This window comes from Canis aureus, chromosome 4 (genome assembly GCF_053574225.1).
Source record: "Canis aureus isolate CA01 chromosome 4, VMU_Caureus_v.1.0, whole genome shotgun sequence".
NCBI classification, from domain to species: domain Eukaryota; kingdom Metazoa; phylum Chordata; class Mammalia; order Carnivora; family Canidae; genus Canis; species Canis aureus.
The window spans coordinates 11,098,956-11,124,205 of NC_135614.1; the positions used below are offsets into that span (position 1 = coordinate 11,098,956).

General features: G+C 38.5%; 1 long non-coding RNA gene across 3 annotated transcripts in view; it reads right to left on the reverse strand.

Moving 5' to 3' along the window:
• Nucleotides 1-24,926, reverse strand: part of LOC144312182 (uncharacterized) — a 39,892-nt gene extending 14,966 nt beyond the window's left edge. The window contains exon 1 of one of the 3 annotated variants that reach the window (XR_013377611.1): nt 24,459-24,926. This is a non-coding gene — a long non-coding RNA (uncharacterized LOC144312182). Of the gene's footprint in view, nt 1-24,436 lie in introns of all 3 variants that reach the window. The other 2 variants (XR_013377610.1, XR_013377613.1) reach the window with 2 other exon arrangements.
• Nucleotides 24,927-25,250: the final 324 nt, after the last annotated feature.

The window sequence follows — 25,250 nt, forward strand, 5'->3', positions numbered from 1 at the left end:
TGTTAAGTTCAATTTAATAAAACAATGCTCAAAATCCAGTTTCGTGGCGAAATTCAACACTGTGTCTAAAACTTAACTCTACTTTCGTCCTGTTACATACATTATCTGATCTGATGATTCGGTCTCAACAAAGCCAGAAAATTGACATGGCAAAATATCCTCTTTAATTATTCTTTTACTGTTTTAAGACCACATATGTTTATATTGGAGATATATGTCATGTTTTTCTACCACTTTATGTGCCTGACCCAGCACATGGGAAGATAGCCGACCTTTCTACATATATACAATACATAGTGCTGACGTCATGCTGAGCCACTGGATAAGCAAAAAATGGCCAGCATGCTGGAGGCTTGATAAGACACTGTCAGATATTAAGAGGTAAACCATACAAAGATTCTGAGCTCCATCCCTTACACTATATGACACAAAAGGCCTGCCCCTTTGAATGGGGCCTGGGGCAGGAAGGAACTCTCTCCCTCTGTCCTTCCCACTCATGCTCTCTCTTCCTTTAAATAAAAAAAAGGGGAGGGAGGTGCTATAAAGCTCAGAATCTGTGAAGCACTTTACCACATAGATTTCTGTCTGATAGAAAAGATAACCTTATAGGTGACAGGGAATATTTGGTGCCAAATTAGATAACTGTTACTTCGGAAAAGTAGAAAATCTCTGTGCCTACCTGACTTTTCTTCCAGGAACAAGAGAATATTACCTCTGCTCAATAAACTTTATTAAGTATTGTGGGAGACTAAAGGAAAATGGAAACAGACCCATAAATACAGAGAACAAACTGATAGTCTCCAGAGGGGAGGGGATGGGCAAAAATGAGTGAAGGAGAGTGGGAGATGCAAGCTTCCAGTTATGAAATGTATGTCATGAGGATAAGAGGTAGAGAATAGGGAATATAGTCCATAGTATTGTACCAGCATTGTATGATAACAGATGGTTATCAAATGGTAGTTATGCATGGTGTAACATACGGACTTGTCAAATCACTATGCTGTACACCTGAAACTAATGGGACATTGTGTGTCAGTGATACTTCAAATAAATAAATAAATAAATAAATAAATAAATAAATAAATAAATAAATTCCAATTTTCAGCCTATTATAAATACTGCTTATTTGAAATACCAGTTATATGCATGTTAACATATTAATAGAAGACATCCAGTAGGAAAGAAATCTGTTTAGCTGTGGCTTAACTGACTTATTAAGAAAAATGATCCAGGGGCACCTGGGTGGCTCAGTTAAGCTTGACTTTGGCTCAGGTCATGATCTCAGGGTCCCAGGATCAAGCCCCACATCAGGTTCCTGACTCAGAGAGCCTGTTTGTCTCTCTCCCTCTCCCTCTGCCCTTCCTCCTGCTTGTGTTCCCTTTGTTTAAATAAGTAAATTAACTTTAATCAATTAAGTAATTAATTTTAAAGAAGAAAGAAAAATGATCCAAATTAGGATGCAGGCAAAAGGTATTCTTGGGGATTGTTTCAGTATCCAGGTAAAAGTTGCTAGCAAGTTTGCTAGAAAAACCTTGGTTTGACTTTCTACTTACTATTGATTAGGATATTTTGCAACTCGAAAGATTAGCTTGAGAATGGCTGGGTGGCTCAGCGGGTTAGAGCCTGCCTTTGGCCCAGGGCATGGTCCTGGAGTCCTGGCATCAAGTCCCACACCAGGCTCCCTGCATGGAGCCTGCTTCTCCCTCTGCCTGTGTCTCTGCCTCTCTCTCTTTCTCTCTCTCTGTTTCTCATGAATAAATAAATAATCTTTAAAATAAATAAATAAATAAAATAAAGATTAGCTTGAACACGGTTGGTAGTACAACAAATAATATTTGTCTTATTAGAGTAAATATAACCCCCAAAAGTATTGTTTATTGCCCTGTGGGAAATAAACCATGTTTGTATCTAACACAGGAATATTATTCTACATTAAAAAAATATATTTTCCTGATTAACATATGGACTCTTGTTATTCAAATGCTTCTTGAACTAGTTTTGCCATCCTGCTATTCCTTCATTAACAATGCAATTAAAAGGATGCCTAGGTGGCTCAGCAGTTGATCATCTGCCTTCCGGCTCAGGGCATGATCCTTGAGTTCTGGGATTGAGTCCCACATCAGGCTCCCTGTGAAGAGCCTGCTTCTCCCTCTGCCTGTGTCTCTGCCTTCCCTCTGTATCTCTCATGAATAAATAAAATATTTTTTTAAAAAACAATGTAATTAAAGATCTTTGACATATTTTGATTTTATATTTGTAAGAGGTAGTCATGCTTTGTAATTTATTGAAAATTATACTTTAAAAACTATTTCCAAACTCACCTGCAGAAAAAGCATTAGCTTTTTTTTTTTCTAATCTTATTTAAGCCCATTGACATCCCTTGAAACTATATAACAAGAAGTCTGCTTTGGACACCTGCTGCCAAGGCAGTCTTAGACAGGAGAAATAAGGTGTGCATGGTTTGTAAGTAGGCATGATGATCCTTATTGATTAAGCTGAGAGAAAATTTCAAGCAGCCCCAAAAAAGTCTAAACAGTGAGACAGTTATTCAATTCACATACTCCTCCTATCCCCTAATCACCCCTGACATTAAAATGAAGTACTGCTGTTTAGGAAAATGAAAGTAACATATACATCCTGATTTCAAATATTTAATTAGGTATTTGAACCTTGTTATAGGTACATGTATAGATACATGTGTGTGTGTATATATATATATATATATATATATATATATATATGAACATGTATATATATGAGGTCTTTAAAATTTTTACTTATTTATTTGTTTTATTTATTTATTTATTTATTTATTTATTTATTTATTTATTTATTTATGAGAGAGAGTGTGCAAGCAAGGGGAGGGGCAGAGAGAGAGAGGGAGTCTCCAACAGACTCCCTGCTGAGCGGGTAGCCCAAAGCAGAACTAGATCACAGCACCCTGAGATCATGACCTCAGCAGAAATCAAGAGTCTGTTATCTAATCAACTGAGCCACCCAGGCACCCTGAGGTTTTGTTTGTTTTAAATCAAAAGCAGGTTCTTTTTTGTTAAAGGCTACTAAGCAAAGACCAATAATCACAAAAATAAATATTAGAATTACAGGCAGCCACACAACCCAAAGAGAATCATACAATGTTTGGCTACTTACCCAATTCTTTTCATTTGAAAAATTGGGATCATACTGATGATGTTACTAATGTCATCTCCCTTTTTTCACTTAATAATATGTTATGAATATTTTCTTTTGTCATGTCTTCTGCATGATTTTTCATGGCCTTATTGTAGGGAGTACCATGGGCCATTTACAAGTCTTTAACCATGGGCCATTTAGTTTGCTGACCATTCCTAACATTTTCTTTTTTTTTTTTTTTTTTTTTTTTTTTTTTTTATTTTTAAAGATTTTATTTATTTATTCATGATAGTCACACAGAGAGAGACAGAGAGGCAGAGACACAGGTAGAGGGAGAAGCAGGCTCCATGCAGGGAGCCTGACGTGGGATTCGATCCCGGGTCTCCAGGATCACGCCCCGGGCCAAAGGCAGGCGCCAAACCGCTGCGCCACCCAGGGATCCCCCTAACATTTTCTTTAGTCTAGGTTCCTAGAAGTGAAACACTAAAAGGAAGTGTATTTTTCTTTTTTTTTTTTAACATGTTGCCAAATAGTCCTCCAAAAATAGTGTACAATTAAGAATACCGCTAACAGGTGCATGAATGTGCGGTACCTTACATTCTCCACAATAGTTTTATTTGTGTTTCTATTTTAGTTGCTTATTGGTCCAAAAAATTAATTAATTAATTAATTAATTAATTAATTAATTAATTAAATCGGTCCATTTAATATCTTAGTCAATATGTGGTTAATTTAATAGAGAGATTTGTACCTCATGGTTTTAATTAACATTTAATTACTAGCAAGGTCGGGGATCCCTGGGTGGCTCAGCAGTTTAGCGCCTGCCTTTGGCCCAGGGTGTGATCCTGGAGACCTGGGATCGAGTCCCACATCAGGATTCCTGCATGGAGCCTGCTTCTCCGTCTGCCTCTCTCTCTCTGTCTCTCTGTCTCTCTCTCTCTCTCTGTATATCATGAATAAATAAAAAATCTTTTAAAAAATAATAATTACTAGTAAGGTCAATACTTTTTCATATTTTTTCACCTCAATTTTCTAGTTGTGTGTTTATTTTTCCATGTGAATTTTAATTCTATAGAGAAGATTTTTTATCTTTTTATTAATATTGCATTAAGTTTAGAAATTAACCTTCAGAAAACTGGTGTGTTTATGGTACTGACCTGTTCTATCCAAGAACACTGAACATATTTCCATTTGTTTAAAATCTATTTATGTACCTTTCAGAAGTGTTTTAAAATATCTTTATATAAGCTTTGAACACATATTTTCATTTTTATTCCAAAATGTATTGCCATATTATATAATTATTGTGTATCTGAAGGCTTTTAATTTTTATATGTTGATATTGTATTTTGCTATCATAATGAAACTGTTGTTTCAGTCCGCTGTATCATTGATAAAGTCTCTGAGACTTTCTAGGGATACTATCACATTATCTGCAATCCAGACAGTTTTGCTTCTTTTAAAAATTCTCCCGCTTCTAATTTAGTTCCTTTTATTGTTTGCATTGGCTAAAACCTCCAGTAATATGTGAAATAGTAAAGTAGATATTGGGTATTCTTTCCGGTTCCTCATCTTAACAGAAATGCAGCTAGCACTTCCTCTTTAAGTAAGATGTTGGTTTAGAACTAAGATATAGGGAAGGAGTTAAGATGGTAGAGGAGTAGGGGAACTCTAAGTTTGTCTGGTCCCTTGAGTTCAGCTAGATGGTTATGAAATCATTCTGAACACCTGAGAAATCAATCCTAGATCTGAAAAAAGAAATGCTGCAATTCTACAAGTAGAAAAGCAAGTTTTTGGAAGTTTCTTTTAACAAGCAGACCAAAACACACCCAGGATCTAGTGTTTTGTTTTATTGTGTTTTGTTTTTTGTTTTTTTTTTTTTTTCCTGTTGTCATTGTTATTGTTGTTTTTATCTTTCTTTCTTTTTTTCTGTCCTGGACAAAATGATGATACAGAGAAATGCACCCCAAAAGAAAGAACAGGAGGTAGTACTCATTGCCAGGCTTTTAATCAATATGGATGAGTAAGATGTTTGAAGTAGAATTTAAACAGTGATTATAAAGATACTATCTGGGCTCGAAAACAATCATAAAAGACACTAGAGAATCCCTTACCATAGAAATAAAAGAACTAAACTTAGGCTGAAATTTAAAATGCTGTTACCAACACAGTCCCAGGTGGAGGCTATAAAAAATTAGGATAAGGGCAGCCCTGGTGGCTCAGTGGTTTAGCGCCGCCTTCAGCCCAGGGCATGATCTTGGAGACCCAGGATCGAGTCCCACGTCAGGCTCCCTGCATGGAGCCCGCTTCTCCCTCTGTCTGTTTCTCTCTCTCTCTCTCTCTGTCTCAAATAAATAAATAATCTTAAAAAAAATTAGGATAAACAAAGCAGAAGAGAGTATCAGTGATATAGAAGATAAGATGATGGAAAATAAGGAAGCCGAAAAGAAGAGAAAAAACAGGTCAACACCTCAAAATATAATAGTGAAGCTTGCAAATTTCAAAGATAAAGAGAAATTCCTGAAAGCAACTTGTTACAAGAGGTCCTTAACTAACAAAGGTAGACACACAAGATTGATAGCAAACCTGTCCACAGAGACCTGGCAAGCTGGAAAGAGCTGGTATGATATATTCAATATGATAAATGGGAAAAATATGTGACCAAGAATACTTTATCCAGCAAGGCTGTCATTCAGAACAGAAGAAGAGATAAAGAGTTCCAAACAAATGAAAACTAAAGAAATTTGTGAACAATAAAACACCCTGCAAGAAATATTAAAGAAGATCCTTTGAGTGGAGAGACCAAATGTAACAAAAACCAGAAATGAACAGAGACATACTATAGGAACAGCAACTTTACAGGTAATACAATGGTGCTACATTCATATTTTTTGATAATTACTCTGAATGTAAATGGACTAAATGTCCAATCAAAAGACATAGGGCCTTTTGGGATTAAAAAAACAAGACTCATTGATATGCTGCCTACAAAAGACTCATTTTTAGATCTAAAGACACCTCCAGATTGAAAGTGAGGAGGTGGAGAACTATTTATCATGCTAAAGGACATCAAAAGAAAGCTTGAGTAGTCATCTTTATATCAGAAAAACGAGATTTTATTTTATTTTTTTAAAGATTTATTTATTCATGAGAGACAGAGAGGCAGAGACATAGGCAGAGGAGAAGCAGGCTTCCTGTGGTAACCTGATTTGGGATTCAATCTCAGGACCCCAGGATCACAACCTGAGCCAAAGGCAGATGCTCAGCCACTAAGCCACCCAGGTTCCCCAGACAAACTAGATTTTAAACCACAAACTTTAGTAAGAGGTGAAGAAGTACACTATATCATAATAAAATTGTCTATCCAACAAGAAGATCTAAAAATTGTAAATATGTATGTCCCTAACTTGGGAGCAACCAAATATATAAACCAATTAATAACAAAATTAAAGAAACTCATTTATAATACAATAATAGTAGGGGACTTTAACACCCCACTCACAGCAATGGACAGACACCTAAGCAGAAGATTAACAAGGAAACAAGGACTTTGAATGATACCCTGGACCAAATGGACTTAAAGATGTATATAGAGCTTTCCATCCTCAGCAGCAGATTATACTTTCTTCTTGAGTGCACATGGAACATTCTCCAGAATAGATCAAATACTGGGTCACAAGTCAGGTCTCAACTGATACAGAAAGATTAAGATCATACCATGTATATTTTCAGACCCCAATGCTATAAAATTTGAAGTTAATCACTAGAAAAAATTTGGAAGGACCACAAATACATGGAGGCTAAAGAACATTCTATTGAAGAATGAATGGGTTAACCAGGAAGTTAAAGAAGAATTGTATCTTTTTTTTAAGATTTTACTTATTTATTCATAGAGACACATGGGGGAGGGGGGTATGGGCGGGGCAGAGACACAGGCTGAGGGAGAAGCAGGCTCCATGCAGGGAGCTGGACATGGGACTCAATCCCAGGTCTCCAGGATCACACCCCGGGCTGCAGGCAGTGCTAAACTGATGCACCACAGGGGCTGCCCTAAAGAATTTTTTAAAAATACATGGAAGCAAATGAAAATGAAAACACGATGTTTCAAAACCTTTGGGATGCACCAAAGGTTGTCCTAAGAGAAAAGTATGTAGCAATACAGGCCTTATTCATCGCCTTTCGGCCTTTTGGCTAAGATCAAGTGTAATACAGGCCTTATTCAAGAAACAAGGAAACTCAAATACACAACCTAACCTTACACCTAAAGGATCTGGAAAAGAACAGCAAATAAAACCTAAATCTAGCAGAAGAGAAATAATAAAGATTAGAGTAGAAATCAATGATATAGAAGTAAACAAAAAACACAGGAGAACAGATCAAGAAAAGTATGGCTGGTTCTTTGAAAAAATTAATAAGATTAATAAACTCCTAGCCAGACTTACCAAAAAGAAAAGAGAAAGGACCCAAATAAATAAAATCATGAATGAAAGAGGAAATATCACAACCAACACTGAAGAAATATAATCATAAGAGAATATTATGAGCAATTATATGCCAACAAATTAGGCAATCTGGAAGAAATGGATAAATTCCTAGAAATATGTAAACTACCAAAACTGATATAGGAAGAAATAGAAAACCTGAACAGACCAACAAAGAAATTGAATCAGTAATAAAAAGAATCTCCCAATGGGAATGCCTGGGTGGCTCAGTGGTTGAGCATTTGCCTTTGGCTCAGGGTGTGATCCCAGAGTCCTGGAATCGAATCCTGCATCAGGCTTTCTGCATGGAGCCTGCTTCTCCTTCTTCTTCCTATGTCTCTGTCTCTCTGTGTGTGTCTCTCATGAATAAATAAATAAAATATTTTTTAAAAAATCTCCTAATGAACAAGAGTCCAGGGCCAGGTGGCTTCCCAGGGGAATTCTACCAAACATTTATTTTTTTTCTACCAAACATTTAAAGAAGAATTAATACCTATTCTTCTGAAACTGTTCCAACAAATAGAAATGGAAGGACAACTTCCAAACTCATCCCATGAGGCCAGGATTACTTTCATTCCAAAACCAAAGACCCCACTAAAAAGGAGAATTATAGACCAATATCCCTGATGAGTATGGATGCAAAAATTCTCACCAAGACACTAGCTAATAGGATCAGACAGTACATTTAAAAGATTATTCACTGTGACCAAGTGGGATTTATTCCTGGGCTCCAAAGGTGGCTCAACATCTACAAATCAATGTGATACACCACATTAATTAAAGGACAAGAACCCTATGATCCTCTAAATCGATGCAGAAAAAGCATTTGACAAAATACAGCATCCTTTCTTGATTAAAACTGTCTGCAGTGTAAGTATAGAGAGAACATGCCTCAATATCATAAAAGTCATGTATGAAAAACCCACAGTGAATATAATTCTCAATGGGGAAAAACTGAGAGCTTTTCCCCTAAGGTCAGGAGCACAGCAGGGTTGTCCACTCTCACCACTGTTGCTCAACATAGTACTAGGCATCCTAGCCTCAGCAATCAGACAACAAAAAGAAATAAAAGGCATCTGAGTCAGCAAAGAAGAAGTCAAACTCTCACTCTTCACAGATGACATGATAGTCTATGTAGAAAATCCAAAAAACTACCAAAAATCGCTAGAACTGATACAGAAATTAAGCAAAGTTGCAATAAAATAAATAAAGTCAATACACAGAAGTCAGTTACATTTCTATACACTAATAACAAAGCAGAAAAAAGAGAAATCAAGGAATTGATCCTATTTACAATTGCACCAAAACCCATAAGATACCTAGGAATAAACCTAACCAAAGAAGTAAAGGAATTGTGCTCTGAAAACTATAGAACACTTATGAAAGAAATTGAGGAAGACACAAAGAAATAGAAAAAAAATCCATGCTCATGGATTGGAAGAACAAATATTGTTAAAATGTCTATGCTACCCAAAGCAATCTACACATTCAGTGCAATCCCTATCATATTAAATACCATCAACATTCTACATAGAGCTGGAACAAACAATCCATAAAATTTGTATGGAAGCACAAAAGACCCTGAATAGCCAAAGGAATATTGAAAAAGTAAACCAAAGCTGGAGTCATCACAATTCTGAACCTCAAGCTGTATTACGAAGCTGTAATCATCAAGTCAATATGGTACTGACACAAAAACAGACACATAGACCAATGGAACAGAATAGAAAACCCAGAAATGGACCCTCAAATCTATGGTCAACTGATCTTCAACAAAGCAGGAAAGAATATCCAACAGAAAAAAAGACAGTCTCTCTTCAACAAATGGTGTTGGGGAAATTGCACTGCCACATGCAGAAGAATGAAACTAGACATACCATAGACAAAAATAAACTCAAATTGTATGAAAGACCTAAATGTGAGACAGGAACTCATCAAAATTCTAAAGGAAAATGCAGGCAGCAACCTCTTCGACCTCTTCTATAGCAACTTCTTGTTAGACACATCTCCAAAGGCAAGGGAAAGAAAAGCAAAAATGAAGTATTGGGACTTCATCAAGATAAAAACGCTTTTACATAGCAAAGGAAATAGTCAACAAAACTAAAAGACAACCTACAGAATGGGGGAAGATATTTGCAAATGACTTATCAGATAAAGGACTGGTATTCAAAATCTTTAAAGAACTTATCAAATTCAACACCCAAAAAACAAAAGATCCAGTCAAGAAATGCTCAGGAGACACGAGCTGACATTTCTTCCAAGAAGGCATACGAATGGCCAATGGACATATGAAAAAATGCTCAACATCACTTGGCATCAGGGAAATACAAATCAAAACCACAATGAGACACCGCCTCACACTGGTCAGAATGGCTAAAATGAACAATTCAGGAAACAATAGATGTTGGTGAGGATATGGAAAAAGGAGAACCCTCTTACACTGTTGGTGGGAATGCTAACTGGTGCAGCCACTCTGGAAAACAGTATAGAGGTTCTTCAAAAAGTTGAAAATAGAGCTGCCCCACAACCCAGCAATTGCTCTACCCGGTATTTATCCAAAGGATAGAAATACAATGATTCAAAGGGGCATATACACCCCAATGTTTATAGCAGCAATGTCAACAACAGCCAAATTGTGGAAAGAGCTAAGATGTCCACCTACAGATGAATGGATAAAGAAGATGTGGTGTATATATGCAATGGAATATTACTTAACCATCAAAAAGAATGAAATCTTGCCATTTGCAATGACATGCACGGAACTATAGGTTTATTATTTTATTATGCTAAATAAAATCAGTCAGAGAAAAACACCATATAATTTCACTCATGTGGAATTTCAGAAACAAAATAGATGAACATAGGTGAAGGGAAGGTACAGAGAGGGAGGCAAACCATAAGAGATTTTTAACTATTGGAAACAAACTGAGGGTTGCTGGAGGGGAGGTGGGTGAGGGGATGGGGTAATTGGGTGATGAGCATTAAGGAGGGCAGTTGATATCATGAGCACTGGATGTTATATGCAACTGATGAATTGCTAAATCCTACCCCTGAAACTAATAATACAGTATATGTTACCTAAATTGAATTTAAATAAAAGATTTTTTAAAAGAACTGATATATATAATCACATTGAGAAAGTGTCCATCAGGGGATCCCTGGGTGGCTCAGCGGTTTAGCGCCTGCCTTTGGCCCAGGGTGCAATCCTGGAGTCCCAGGATCGAGTCCCACCTCAGGCTCCCGGCAAGGAGCCTGCTTCTCCCTCCTCCTGTGTCTCTGCCTCTCTCTCTCTATGTCTATCATAAATAAATAAATCTTTAAAAAAAAGAGAGAGAAATTATCCATCAATTTCTAGTATTCTGATGTTTTTAAAAAAGACGAATAAGAATTTAATTTTGTCAATAATCTTTCTTTTTTTTTTTAATCTTTCTGATTTAATGGATATTATGGTACTTTTCTTTTTAAATCTATTAAAATGGGGGACACCTGGGTGGCTCAGCGGTTGAGCATTTGCCTTTGGCTCAGGGCGTGATCCCGGGGCCCTGGGTCCATCGATCTCCCTGCACGGAGCCTGCTTCTCCCTCTGCCTATGTCTCTGCCTTCTCTCTGTGTCTCTCATGAATAAAGAAAATCTTTAAAAATAAATAAATAAATCGGTTAATATGGTATTTCCATGTTATAGGTTTCCAAATATTGAATCAACGTTGCATTTCAGGATTTAATTGAACTTAGAAATGAAGCGTGCACTATTTTCTTAACATGATATTAGATTCTGTTTACCAGTATTGTATTTAGTATCTGTTATGGGCTGCAATGTGTCCCCCGAAAATTCATATGTTGAAGTCCTAATTCCCAGTAACTGAGAATGTGACTATATTTGGAGATAGGATCTTTAAATAGGTAATTATTTTAAAATGAAGTTTTTATAGTGGATCCTAATCCAATATGACTGACTGCTGTCCTCAAGAGAAGAGAAGATCTGGAAACTGGCACACATACAGAGAAAAGACCAAATGACAACACAGGGAGAAGATGGCTATCTGCAAACCAAGTAGAGAGGATTCAAAAGAAACCAAATTTGCCAACATCTTGATCTTGGACATCTAACCTCCAGAACTGTGAGAAAATCAATTTCTGTTGTTTAAGCCCCCCTGTCTGTGGTATTTCTTTTGGCAGCCCTAGCAAACTAATATATCTTAGCCTAGGTAATCATAAGTAACATTGGTCAGAAATTGTTTTTGTATTATTTTTAACAGCAATAGGTATCAACATTACACTGGTGCTACAAAAGGAACTTAAAAGTTTTTCTTTATTTTCTATGCTATGAAAAAAGTTATGAAAAATTATGACTATTTGCTCTTTAAAGTTTTGGCAGAATTTCTCTGTGAAATCATATGATGCCTTTTTGTGAGCGATTTCCTTGATAATTTTCCCTATTTCTCCTATGGAGTTGTACTGTTGGTCTATCTCCAGAAAATTCTAGTGAAGAGCAGTCTCCCATAGAATTATCTATTTCATTGGTGTTTTCAACTTTATGTGCATAGTGGTCCACAAAACAGTCCCATGGTTTTATAAATTTCTTCTCAATAGGTGTTTCCCCTTTGTCATTTTTTATTTTGTATATTTTATGGCTTTCTCCTTTTTTTCCCTACTAGGTTAGTTGTTTGAATACTTTATTGATTTAAAAAGACAGTGTTTTAAAGTTAATTATATCGGGATCCCTGGGTGGCGCAGCGGTTTGGCGCCTGCCTTTGGCCCGGGCGCGATCCTGGAGACCCGGGATCGAATCCCGCGTCGGGCTCCCGGTGCATGGAGCCTGCTTCTCCCTCTGCCTGTGTCTCTGCCTCTCTCTCTCTGTGTGTGTGTGTGTGACTATCATAAATAAATAAAAATTAAAAAAAAATAAAGTTAATTATATCTATTTACATATCATCAATATCTGCTTTTATTTTTTATTTCCTTCTTGTGTTTGTTTTGTTTTGTTTTGTTTCATTGTGTTATGTTTTTGTTTTGCTGTACCTTTTAGGTTCCTAGCTTCTGAGTTGAATATTTAATTCACTATTTTTTTTTACTTCTATTGATACAGATTTAAGGCCATTGATTTTTCTTCTGATAACTGCTTTAAAATAAACCCAATAGATTCATACATAGTTTTTTAAAAAGATATTATTTATTTGACATGGAAAGAGTGCAAGAATGCACAATTAGGGGGAGCAGCAGAGGGAGAGGGAGAAGCTGGCTCTCTGCTGAGCAAGGATCCCAGTGCAAGGATCAATCCTGCAGACCCTGGGACCATGACCTGAGCCAAAGGCAGACGCTTAACCCACTGAGCCACCCAGGCATCCCAGATACATAGTGTTTTAATTAACTAATTAGATTCTGTAATTTTTCTTTATAACTTCCCTTTTATTCAAGTGTTATTTAATGAAAAGAAGTTTTAAAAAAAATTTATGAAAGCTTCCTTTTATCATCTGACTTTATTAATTCTGAATTTTATTGCATTGTAATCATCATAGTGTGTTTGTAATGATTCTGTTTTATGGAACTTATGCTTTTTTGCAACATAATATATAATCATATTTTGTGAATACTACACAGGCACTTGAGAAAGACTGTTATTAGAATGTGAAGTTCAATTTATAGCCATATGATCTATCTTACTGATTTTGTTGTTTCAATTTTCTATATCTTTTTTCAATTTTAGTCCATCTTGACCTTTTTTCTATGCAGATTGATATGTGCAAGTGTGCTATCATTAGTGTGCTAATGTTTTTCCTGGCATTTCCAGTTCTTTTTTGCCTTCTAAGAGTGGCTACTGTTATCATTGCTAATTCTGGCTTTTATGTTAAAATATGTGCTTCTTGGGGCCCCTGGGTAGTAGCTCAGTCAGTTGAGCTTCTGACTCTTGGTTTCAGCTCAGGTCATGATCTCAGGGTTGTGAGATTGGGCCCTAGGACAGCCTCCCTGCTGCGCTTGGAAAAAAAAAAAAAATTATATATATATATATATATATATATGTTTAGTTTCATGTTTAGTGCTTCTTCATGTTTAGTGCTTTTTTTTAGCTTGAATTCTACTTTGCTATCAAGATCACAGAACTTGCTTTTGTTGGCTTCCATTTTTCCATCACTTTGTTTTCCACCATTCTTTTATATAAAGAATTCAATTGATCTTCTTTTATTAGACACATTAGAAACCTGTTTCATAGATTAACTAAATCCATTCACATTTATTTATTCAATTTGTGTTAAAATTGCCTTGTGTATAAATAATTGATATGTTCCTCTACATGATGCATTTTCTTTGCTCTTTTATTTTTAAATTTTATTTTAATATTTAGGAAACTTTGTATTTTTATTCTAGAGCTTACTTTTGGAATTCTCTCTTTTCTGATGCTAACTCCTTTGCTACTTTCCTGATTTGTCCATTTGTATTCATATTCACGGATTCCCATCTGTTGTCTAGACAGTGAGTTCATTTTGCTTTTGCTTTCTCTTTTCCTTCTCCTTCTATTTTAGTGGCTTAAATTTTTATCTAGAACATATCACATGTATATATTGCTATTTTATCTTCTTTCCCAATTTTGTTTTGGTTATTTATTTATTTATTATTATTATTTTTTAATAGACTCCACGTCCAATGTGGCACTTGGACTCACAACCCAGAGATCAAGAGTCATATGCTCTACCAGCTAAGACAGTGAGACACCCCCTTGGTCTTAGATTTAAATTAATTACTATTATATACTCATCATCGTCTTTTTGCTAAAGATTTCTCAGTCATTTTTTCTTTGAGGGTCATCCTCTCATAGAATCCTCAAGAAAGACTCATAAATTCCATATTTCCCAAGCTTTTCTATGTTCAAAACTATTTTTCTATAGTTTTGATACCTAAAGGACAATGTAGTAAGTTGAATAATATCCTGCAAAAAGAGATGCTCAAGTCCTAACTCCACATACCCTTGAATATCAACCTAATTATAAAGGGGATCTTTGCAGATATAATTAAGGATCTTGGGATAATATTAAGCTGGATTTCAGGTAGGCCCTCAATCTAATGAGTAGTAACCTTATAGAGGAAAGAAGGTGAAATTTTAAACACAGAGGCACGTAATGGAATGCCGTGTGAAGAAACAGATAAAGATTGGAGTTACACAGCCTCAAGGCAAGGAATGCCAGAATTGCCAGCAGCTACCAGCAGCTAGGAGACAAGCATGGAACAGATTATCTCTCAGAGCCACCAGAAGAAACCAGTGCTGCCAATACCTTGATTTCAGATTTCTGGCCTCAGAACTCTGAACTGATACATGTCCATTTGTTTTAAGCCACCAAGTTTCTGGTAATTCATAATGATAGCCCTAGGAATCCTAGGCAACACTGACAGCTTAGTTTGGTTATAAAATCTTTAGTTCATGTTTTCTTTCTTCAAGTTTCTCTTTTCAAAAAATGCTGCTCCATAATTGCCTTACTTTGCATGTTACCTTTGAAAAGTCTGAAGGCTGAAAGCTGCCTAATTCTCTTGCCCTTGCAAGTCATTTGATCCTTTTGCCTGGAATCTTGGAGAATTTTTTAATCTTTAAAGCTTAGTCATTTTGCTATCATATGTCTCAGAATTGATCTTTGTCAATTTTCTCAAGTATTTGCAGGCTCTTTAAATAGTAGATTCAGATTATTTTTATTTTTGGAAAGTTTTCTGAGATTATAAATTTATCTGTTGTTGTTTTAAAGTAGGCTCTAAACTGAGTGTGGAACCAACACAGGGCTTGCACTTATGAACATGACATCAAGCCCTGAGCTGATATCAGGAGTCAGACATTTAACCGACTGAGCCACCCAGGTACCCTAGATTATAGGTTTTAATATTAGTTCTGGTCTATTGTTTTGATTTGCTTCTCCATTATAAGAATTTTGGACCTTCTTTACTCATATTCCATTTCAGCCATCTATTCTTATTTTGAATGTTTTCCTGCGTCTTTTTTTTTTTTTTTTTTTTTTAAGATTTCACTTATTTATTTATGAGAGACACAGAGAGAGAGAGAAGCAGAGACACAGGCAGAGGGAGGAGCAGGCTCCATGGAGGGAGCCGGTCGTGGGACTCATCCCAGGATTCCAGGATTAGGCCCTGGACTGAAAGCGGCGCTAAACCGCTGAGCCACCGGGGCTGCCCTTCCTGAGTCTTTTGAATGCGACTTATTAAGTTTTTTATTTGAAACTGTTTTCCCTCTGGCATTTAGCCATTTAGTCTTCAACTCTGAGATGATTTTTCATTTTCTTCCTTTTCCTTCGATTTTTCATTTTCTTCCTTTTCCTTGAGTCCAATCAACACATTTCTTCTCTTCCTAATTTTGCCTATTTTGTTCTTAGTTTAATTTCTGATTCAAGGCGTTTTTCATATCCCAAATGCTTGTCTGAAAATATTCAATTTAATTTTGTGTATGGCATCGCAGTTTTCTTCTGCTTTCTGTCATTTTTGGGGAAATAATTTTTTTAAAGGTTTTATTTATTTATTCATGAGAGACACTGAGAAATTGGCAGAGAGGGACATAGGCAGAAGGAAAAGTAGTCTCTCAATAGGGAGCCCAATGCAAGACTTGATCCCAGGTCCCTGGGATCATGACCTGAGCTGAAGGCAGATGTTCAACAACTGAGCCACCCAGGCGTCCCTTGGATAAATAATTTTTAAAAAATATTTTATTTATTTATTCATGAGAGACACACATAGAGAGAAAGGCAGAGACACAGGCAGAGGGAGAAGCAGACTCCATGCAGGGAGCCTGATGGGGGACTTGATCCAGGGGCTCCAGCATTACGCCCTGAGCTGAAGGCAGGAGCTAAACTGCTGAGCCACCCAGGGATCCCCTGGAGAAATAATTTTTATCAGCGGAAATGCTTTTATCTTCCTTTTCTGTTTTCTATAGTTTTGTGTTGATGAAAAGTCTATGCATACTATGAGTAGAGTTGGCAATTGGGGGGTTGGTTTACAAAATGGCTGATTTGAGGGTGCTCTCCTTTGTCAGGGTAGTAAAACACAATTTATTTAGTGGATGCCTCTCTGAAGGGAGGAGAAAGGGATTGTGATTGTTGATTTTGGGTCTTACAGAATTCTAAATTTCCCCTCTTTCTTCTTTTTCTCTGTACCACCAACTCTCCATAGCGTACCCTTCCCTTTTATTAAAACTTTCTTCCCACTTTCCCTTTTCAGTTTTTGAGGCAATGACCTTGAGTCCTGCTTATTTTTAAGTTATTTCCTTGTGGTCAGTGTTTTGATCCATGCCTCCCATATTTTCATTTTTAAGTTTTCATTCTCTCACGACTTTAGGTCAATTTTGGACTCCTTGTCCCTCTCTTCTTGTTTCATGTTTTTTTTTGTTTTTGTTTTTTTCTAAAATCTTCCTGACCTCAGTTCTGTTCAAAGCCTCATGACAGAGCTAGACAATAGTTCTGATAAAAAATGGTGCTTGGGGGATCCCTGGGTGGTGCAGCGGTTTAGCGCCTGCCTTTGGCCCAGGGAGCGATCCTGGAGACCCGGGATCGAATCCCATGTCGGGCTCCCGGTACATGGAGCCTGCTCTGCCTATGTCTCTGCCTCTTTCTCTCTCTCTCTGTGTGACTATCATAAATAAAATTTTTTTAAAAAATTGGTGCTTGGGGATCCCTGGGTGGCTCAGCAGTTTAGCGCCTGCCTTTGGCCCAGGGCGTGATCCTGAAGACCCCGGATGGAGTCCCACGTTGGGCTCCCTGCGTGGAGCCTGCTTCTCCCTCTGCCTGGGTTTCTGCCTCTCTCTCTCTCTCTCTGTCTCTCCATGTGTGTGTCTCATGAATAAATAAATAAAATCTTTTTTAAAAATTGCTTAACATAGAACCTGGTACATATCATGTATTAGTACTTGGTCTACACATCCAGGAAAATATCTCTTCATTTTACTTGAATCTTATTTCCACCTCAGTACTGCTTTGTTATTATATTCACATCTGTCTTGTACATTCCTTTTACTTTGATTACTAGGTGTTTTACTTTTTTTTTTAAGTAGGCTTTACACCCTGGGTGGATCCCCAGTGCAGGGCTTGAATTCATGACCCTGAGATCAAGACCTGGGCTGAGATCAAGAGTCAGATACTTAATCAACTGAGCCACCCAGGCACCCCAAGGTATTTTACATTTATATTGCAATTATTAATGCCATTTTTTGGCAGTGTATGCTCAACTTTCATTCACAGGAAAACTTATCTTGTCAATTCTGGATTCAACTACCTCATAGAATTCTCTTATTGCTTCATTATTTTTTCACTTAACTCTGTTTTTTTAGGTAAATAATACAATTTACACGTAATGATAATTTCATCTTTCTTTTGTTGATAACTACATCTCATTTATTTTTGTCTCTTCCATCAGCTAGGACCTCCAGCACCATGTTTAACGGTGGCAGTGATGACGGTGTCTTCGTCTTATTTCTCTCACTAGAGAAAAATTCACTAGTAAGTATGATGTTGGCTGACGGCTTGATCTAGATGCTCTTTCTCAGGGAACTGATAGTGCAATGTGACAGTTCTATTCTTACCATGTTAGTTTAGTAATTATATGTTTTTTTAAAAATATTCTGTTGGATATGATTTGCTGTTGTTTTATTAAGGACTTGTATATTGATATTTTTCTATGTTTTGCTTTTGGTGGCTATCTTTGTTAGATTTAAATGTTAGGGGTCATGAATCTCATAAAATAGACTGAGAAATCTATCTTTTCTTATGCTTTGGGGTAGTTTATATACCATGGAAATTTTTCTTTAAAAATTTGAAAGAGGCCTTAACACAGGGTGTGTAAAATTAAGAAAAAAAATCACAAATAAATAAAAATATGAAAGAACCTATCAAGCATATTTTTCAGGTAATCCTTTGGTATGTTTAAATTTTTCTTCTTTTTTCTACATAGAAGGATATCTTTTATTGTTTTCTTAATTTCAATCAATAATTTTAACATATTTTTGAATAAGTGAAAGACCCAAAATTTAGAAAAGGACACATACCCTAATACCCTAGTCATTCACTTCTCTCTACAGAAAACCACTGTTCCTTGTATATCCTTGCAAAGATACTTTGTTAATATATGAATGTAAGCGTGAGTATATACATATATTTGTTTTTATTTTTTACACAAACATAGCATACTATGTTTTTTCATTGGACTTCTGCACCTTGCTTTTTTCATTGGACTTCTTAGGGTATGGTTCCAAACTGGCACATGTAGAACTGCCTCATCCTTTCTAATATTTTTAATTTTTATTTATTTATGATAGTCACAGAGAGAGAGAGAGAGGCAGAGACACAGGCAGAGGGAGAAGCAGGCTCCATGCACCGGGAGCCCGATGTGGGATTCGATCCCGGGTCTCCAGGATCGCGCCCTGGGCCAAAGGCAGGCGCCAAACCGCTGCGCCACCCAGGGATCCCTGCCTCATCCTTTCTAAAAGTTGCATGGTCTTCCATTGCCTGGATATATCCCCAATCTATTTAAATAATGCCCTAATACTAGCCTGTAGTTTCCAGTCTTTTGCTATTGTAAACAATACTGTAATGAGTATCTTTGTATGTATTTATCATCCCACACATGTGGGAGTATGTATACACTTTAAATTCCTAGAAGTGGCACACCTATTAGAATAACTAAAATCCCCAAATACTGACAACATCAAATGCTGGCAAGGATGTGAAGCAACAGATGCTCTCATTCATTGCTTGTGGGAAGGCAAAAACAATACAGCCACTTTGGAAGACAGTTTGGCAGTTTCTTACAACCCTAAACATACAATCCAGCAATCTCTCCCCTTTGTGTTTACCAAGAAGAGTTGAAAACTTATGTTCATATGGAAACTTGAATGTGGATGTTTATAGAAGCTTTATTTGTAATTGCCAAAACTTGGAAGCAACCAAGATTTCCTTCTGTAGGTGAATGGATAAACTGTGGTACAGACAAGGAAATATTATTTAGGGCTGAACAGAAACGAGCTATCAAGCCATGGAATGACATAAAAGAAACTTAAATTCTTATTACTAAATGAAAGAAGCCAATCTGAAAGGCTACATGCTATATATATATATGACAGTGTATATTCTGGAAAAGGCAAAACTTTGGGGACAGTAAAAAGATTAGTGCTTCCCCATGGCCAGGGGGAAGTAGGGATGAGGATTTTTAGGGCAGTGAAACTATTCTGTATGATGCTATAATGATAGATACATGTCATTATACATTTGTCCAAATGTACAACACCCAGAGTGAACCCTAATGGAGGGAGTTGGGGTGATAATGATGTATCAGTGTACACACATCAATTTAACAAGTGTACCCCTCTGGTAGGGAATGTTGATAGTGGGTGGGGGCTGTGTTTGTGTTAAGGCACAGGGTACATGGGAAATTTCTGTACTTTCTTTTCGATTTTATTGTGAACCTAAAACTGCTCTAAAAAATAAAGTCTTTGGGCAGCCCAGGTGGCTCAGTGGTTTAGTGCCACCTTCAGCCCAGGGTGTGATCCTGGGGTCCTGGGATCGAGTCCCACGTTGGGCTCCCTGCATGGAGCCTGCTTCTCCCTCTGCCTGTGTCTCTGCCTCTCTCTGTGTGTCTCTCATGAATGAATAAATAAAATCTTAAAAAAAAATAAAGTCTTTTGAAAATTCTAGAGGTGACATTGCAGGATTAAAGGATATATTTAAAACTGTAATAGCTGTAACCAGTGCTTTTCATAAAAACTGTAGCAGTTGACATTCTTCTCAACATTCTTCTCATTCTCTTGTCCATGTTTACATCTCACTCTTATCAAGACAGTGTAATAAAACTTTTTGATTTTTATTAAAATGATTGAGGAAAAACGTATCTGCTTGACATTTTAGTTTTTATACCTTCTATCATAAATTACATAGAACATCTTTTCTTTCTTTTAGTAAATTTGTATCATTTGAATTTCCTTTTGGGTGAAATGCCTGTTCATTTTCTTTGCATATTTTTCTATTAGTTCTGCACATACTTTTATTTATTTTTTTAAAGATTTTATTTATTTATTCATGAGAGACACAGAGAGAGATAGGCAGAGACAGAGGCAGAGGGAGAAGCAGGCTCCATGCAGGGAGCCCGATGTGGGACTAGATCACGGGACTACAGGATCACGCCCTGAGCCGGAGGCCGACTCTCCACCATTGAGCCACCCAGGTATCCCCTGCACATACTTTTATAGTTAGAAATTCAAATCGGAATGGGAATGATGATGCTGAAATCTCATATTTTGATTTGAAAATTATAGTTACCATATACCTTGCAGCCAGCCTCCCATCTTTTTTTCCCCCCTTTATATTTATTTTTCTAAGTAGGCTCCACACTGCGTTTACCACCCTGAGATCAAGACAAGGGCTGAGATCAAGAGTTGATCCTTAACTGACTGAGCCACCCAGGTACCCCAGGCTTGCATCTTTAAGCATGAGGTGAAACTAGCACAGAATGAGAAAAGTGATAGGATATGGGTAATTTTTCTCTACATCTGGGTCCAAGCTCAGACTCTTTAAACATAAGAGAATACACTGTCCCTAAATATTATAAAAATCATAGAATCAGGCTCACTGTCTGGCTTCATTCTTGCTATTTTTGTGTAGTAGTCATGAGCTTCATTTCAACAGATCATGCAAGCTTCTTTGTAGCCTGAAATCTAGACCAGCTATGAAACATACTCCTGGTAAAATAAAGTTAAGCGTTGTAGCAGATAAGACCTGCAAACTGTTTAGAGTAGCCTGAATAACTCAATTGCTTATTTGGCTAAATATGAGTTAAATGGACAAATGCTGAGCATCTATTGTAGTATTATATAAGACACTGATGTTAGGCCTATGTAGTACTTTCCAGAGCTGCCTTAATAAAATACCACAAACTGTGTGACTTAAAATAAATTTATTGTTTCATGGTTCTGGAGGCTGAAATCAGGGTGTTGGCAGAGCATGGTCCCTCTGAAACCTATAGCGAAATCCTTCCTTACACCTTGGCAGCCTCTGGGGATTAGCTGGCTGTCTTTGACATTCCTTGGCTTGCAGCTCCCTAACTCCTATCTTTGCCTTGGTTTTCATACAGCATTTCCCTCTTTGTGTTTTTGTCTTCACATGGCCATCTTCTCATAAAGACACCCTATTCCTACTCCAATATGGCTTCATCTTAACTCAATTAACTATGCCTGCAACCCTCTTATTTCCAAATAAGGTCACGTTCTGAGATACCGAGGGGGTTAGGATTTCAACATATCTTTTTTGGAGGGACACACTTCAACCCATAACAACCTTTCTCTAGAATCTTTGGGGAGAAGTGAGGGAGAATGTAAAAGCCAAAGATGCTGACACTTATATACATTGCATTCAGCCCGCCTGAGTCCAGTTACTGAGATAAAGTTACAGCCTCAGCATTCACCGGAAGCACGCAGTGCAGAGGAGTTACCAAAAAACCTCAATCAATCCAGACTTCAGAGGAATTTACAAATCCAGCCCTATATGCATTCCACCCCCTTCCTGGTTCATGCTTCACTGAACTGCATGCTCTACCTTCAGCCTGTCACTCCTGTCCTTGATTGGAGGAATTACAAGCTTGAGTTAAGAGAAAAAGAAATGTACTAAGAAAGGTCAAATGAGGGTTTAGCGCTGCCTTCGGCCTGGGCTATGATCCTGGAGACCCGGGATCGAGTCCCATGTCGGGCTCCCTGCATGGAGCCTGCTTCTCCCTCTGCCTGTGTCTCTGCCTCTCTCTCTTTGCGTGTGTCTCTCATGAATAAATAAAATCTTTAAAAAAAGAAAAGAGGTCAAATGACAACCCCCACCCTCATCAGATTATAGGCTTCACACCAGGAAGATTCTTGTTTGCTTCTTGTGCTACTATGCTTCATGGACCCCCTCCTGCTGTCCACATGAGCACCCTTATCACCCTCTGAAGGAGAGGAATCCACGGATGGAACTCTTCTTGAAGTGATCCCAACTGCTCTCAAGTTTCAGTCAAAAGACATCCTTTTTGAATTCAACACCTGTTGGCCACTAAACCTATTTAGAGTCTATTCACGGAGGGCCAGATTTTACTGCATGGTTCAATCACACTTCCACGAAGAGCCCTTTCTGTCTGTCAGTGGGCAGGATTTGGACTTTTGTTTTTTCTTGCTTTTCCATAGTATTTATACTATTAATCCACTCACATCTAAGGGTTTGAGTCTTACTTTCCCAAATACAGTTCAGAGTAATTCTTGCCTTTTTCAGTGGCCAAAGAAATTCTAAAAAAGCAACAAGAAGCTATCCTTATATTAAGTGGGAAGAAGTCATAGTCATGCAAAGTAATAAATAAAATATATACATGTGCAAAACATATGTTTATTGTTTTGCACCATAACCTTCTCATAGGAATGAATATATATATTGAATATGTATATACACATATTTTTAGAGTAGCTTCCCCCCCTTTTTTTTTATTTTGGTGTGATGACTGTGTAAGTAAGTCCTTCTGCCAATATTTATTCCCTACTCCATTCTCCCATTGTATATATTTTTAAAGAGCCGGGGACATTTTCTTTTGCATCTACAGTAGTAAATAATCCTTGCCTTGTCTGTAATATGATGGCTGGGCAGGATTTTTTTTTTTTTATCATTACATTTTTGTCAAGGTTAATTGTTATCCTATTACCTGCCTGATTTTTAGAAATTCAAAAAACCAACAGTTGTTTTGTTTTGTTTTTGAAATCAACTACACTTGAGTTATTTTTCTGTAGACATCAGACACCAGAAAGTGCTTGCTGACAAAGCCTGGTTGACAACACTCTGGGGAAGGCAGAAAGCAAAGGACCCAGCCCTTTCCCCAGCCCTTGGAGCAGCAACTGTTTTCTGGAAAATGGGAAAAAGAAAGTAAGAGGAAAGTTAGATTTGACTTAAAATTGTCACTTTCCAACAGGGAGAATGTCACTTTTTTATATTGCTTCAGCTGAGGCTTAAATGGGAAGTAGCAGGATGTATGATGTGGGGAATGAGGTACTATCTCCCCACTTTTTAGAAGTGACCTAATAAAATCTTTCCCAGAAGGAATATGCCTGCTCATAAATCAATGGAGTCAACTTTCAACCTATACCCTGCGTTCTAGATTTTAGACACCAATGAGAGGCTAACAAAAGTCGCCTGTTAACTCGGAGGGGGGTGGGAGGGCGGGGTGGCCCCACGCTGCCCTTCCTCTAAGACGTTGGGATTTAAAGGATGGCATGCTTCCTGCTCACTTCCTGCTCATCGGGGCATATAAAGCACCGTCTCATTCCACACTTTCTATTATCTGTACCTCCTCTCAGATGTCCTACACTCCCTGCCTGCCAGGGCCCCAAGTACGGTGAGGTAAGCCAGGCACTCTCCTGGAGTCAAAACTTCAATGGAGGCCTGAAAATGTCTCAGTTAGTCAAGATCAGTAATATCTAAATGCAAAAAATCTTTAAAAAATCGGTAAACTAGGCCAGCTGCTGACTGCCTAGTTCTGTAAATAAGGCTCTCAAGGGTGGGATTAAGGTGAGAAGACAGGCAGGATCGCGCAAGTGAAAAGGTGCTTTTGAAATTTTGATATGTGGCTTGTCATGGCTTTTTTAATATTAATTTTGATTTTTTGAAATTATTTTTGACTTTAAAAAACATTGCATCAAAATATTTATCTTGATTATGGAGGTGTGGGTTTTTTTGTTTTTTGTTTTTTTTTTTTTTCCGAATCCATGAATTTTGGAATTGAGGCTCGTGTCTCTCCCTAGCCGTACCCTAGCACTGGCCCTGAAAATTAGGGGTCAACGAAAATCTATCCACCTTGTTCAAGCACGACTCTGACAGGCAAGAGAATCAGGCCGCTCCGCTCCGCTCCCCGCTCCCCAGCGCCGAGGTCCCGCGCCACGAAGCCCCCCGCGGCCCGGCGGGTTTTCAGATGTCCCCCTCGGCTTTCCTCGCACGTGCGCTAAGATACTGCAGTGGCCTTGGACCGGGTTCTCATCCGAGCAGCCCGAGCGCCTCGACGGTGCTGTGAGGAAATGATCGCTCGCTCTCCCGCTGCAAGCTAGCCGGTGTGGCCGCTCACCAACCACCTCCTCCGCCGCGGGGCTGAGCCGCAGCGACGCCGTCTCCGACAGCGTCTGCCGCCCGCACGGGGACGCCCGGGGACGGGAGCGGCCCCAGCCGGGGTCGCCCGGGCCGCGGACCCGCCCCAAGCCCGGATCAGCTCGCCGTCCGGCCGCCACATCCTTTCACCGGCCATCGTGTGCTCTCGCCTGCGCGCCCCGCCGAGTCGTCCGGCGTGAGAAAGGGCTCGCGCCGCGTCCGGCTTTTCGCCGGACGGGACCGAAAAGCGCGAAAAAGCTCCCCGCACGACAGTGCGCAGGCGCAGCGGCGCCCAGGGCTTTCCGCAGCGCGGTCCTCGGGGGCGCTGGCTGCGCGCCGGGCGCTCGGCAGCCCGGTGGGGGGCGCTGCGGGGCCGGCGGCCGAGGAGGGAGGGGGCTCCTTGGAGGGGTGGTGCCGGGCGCGGGTCGCCGCCCTGCAGGGCGGGGACCGGTGCGGGCGGAGGGCCGCGGCTGGGACCGGTATGGGGCGGGCGCGGCCCGGGGCGTGCGCAGGGTCCGCGGGCCCGACG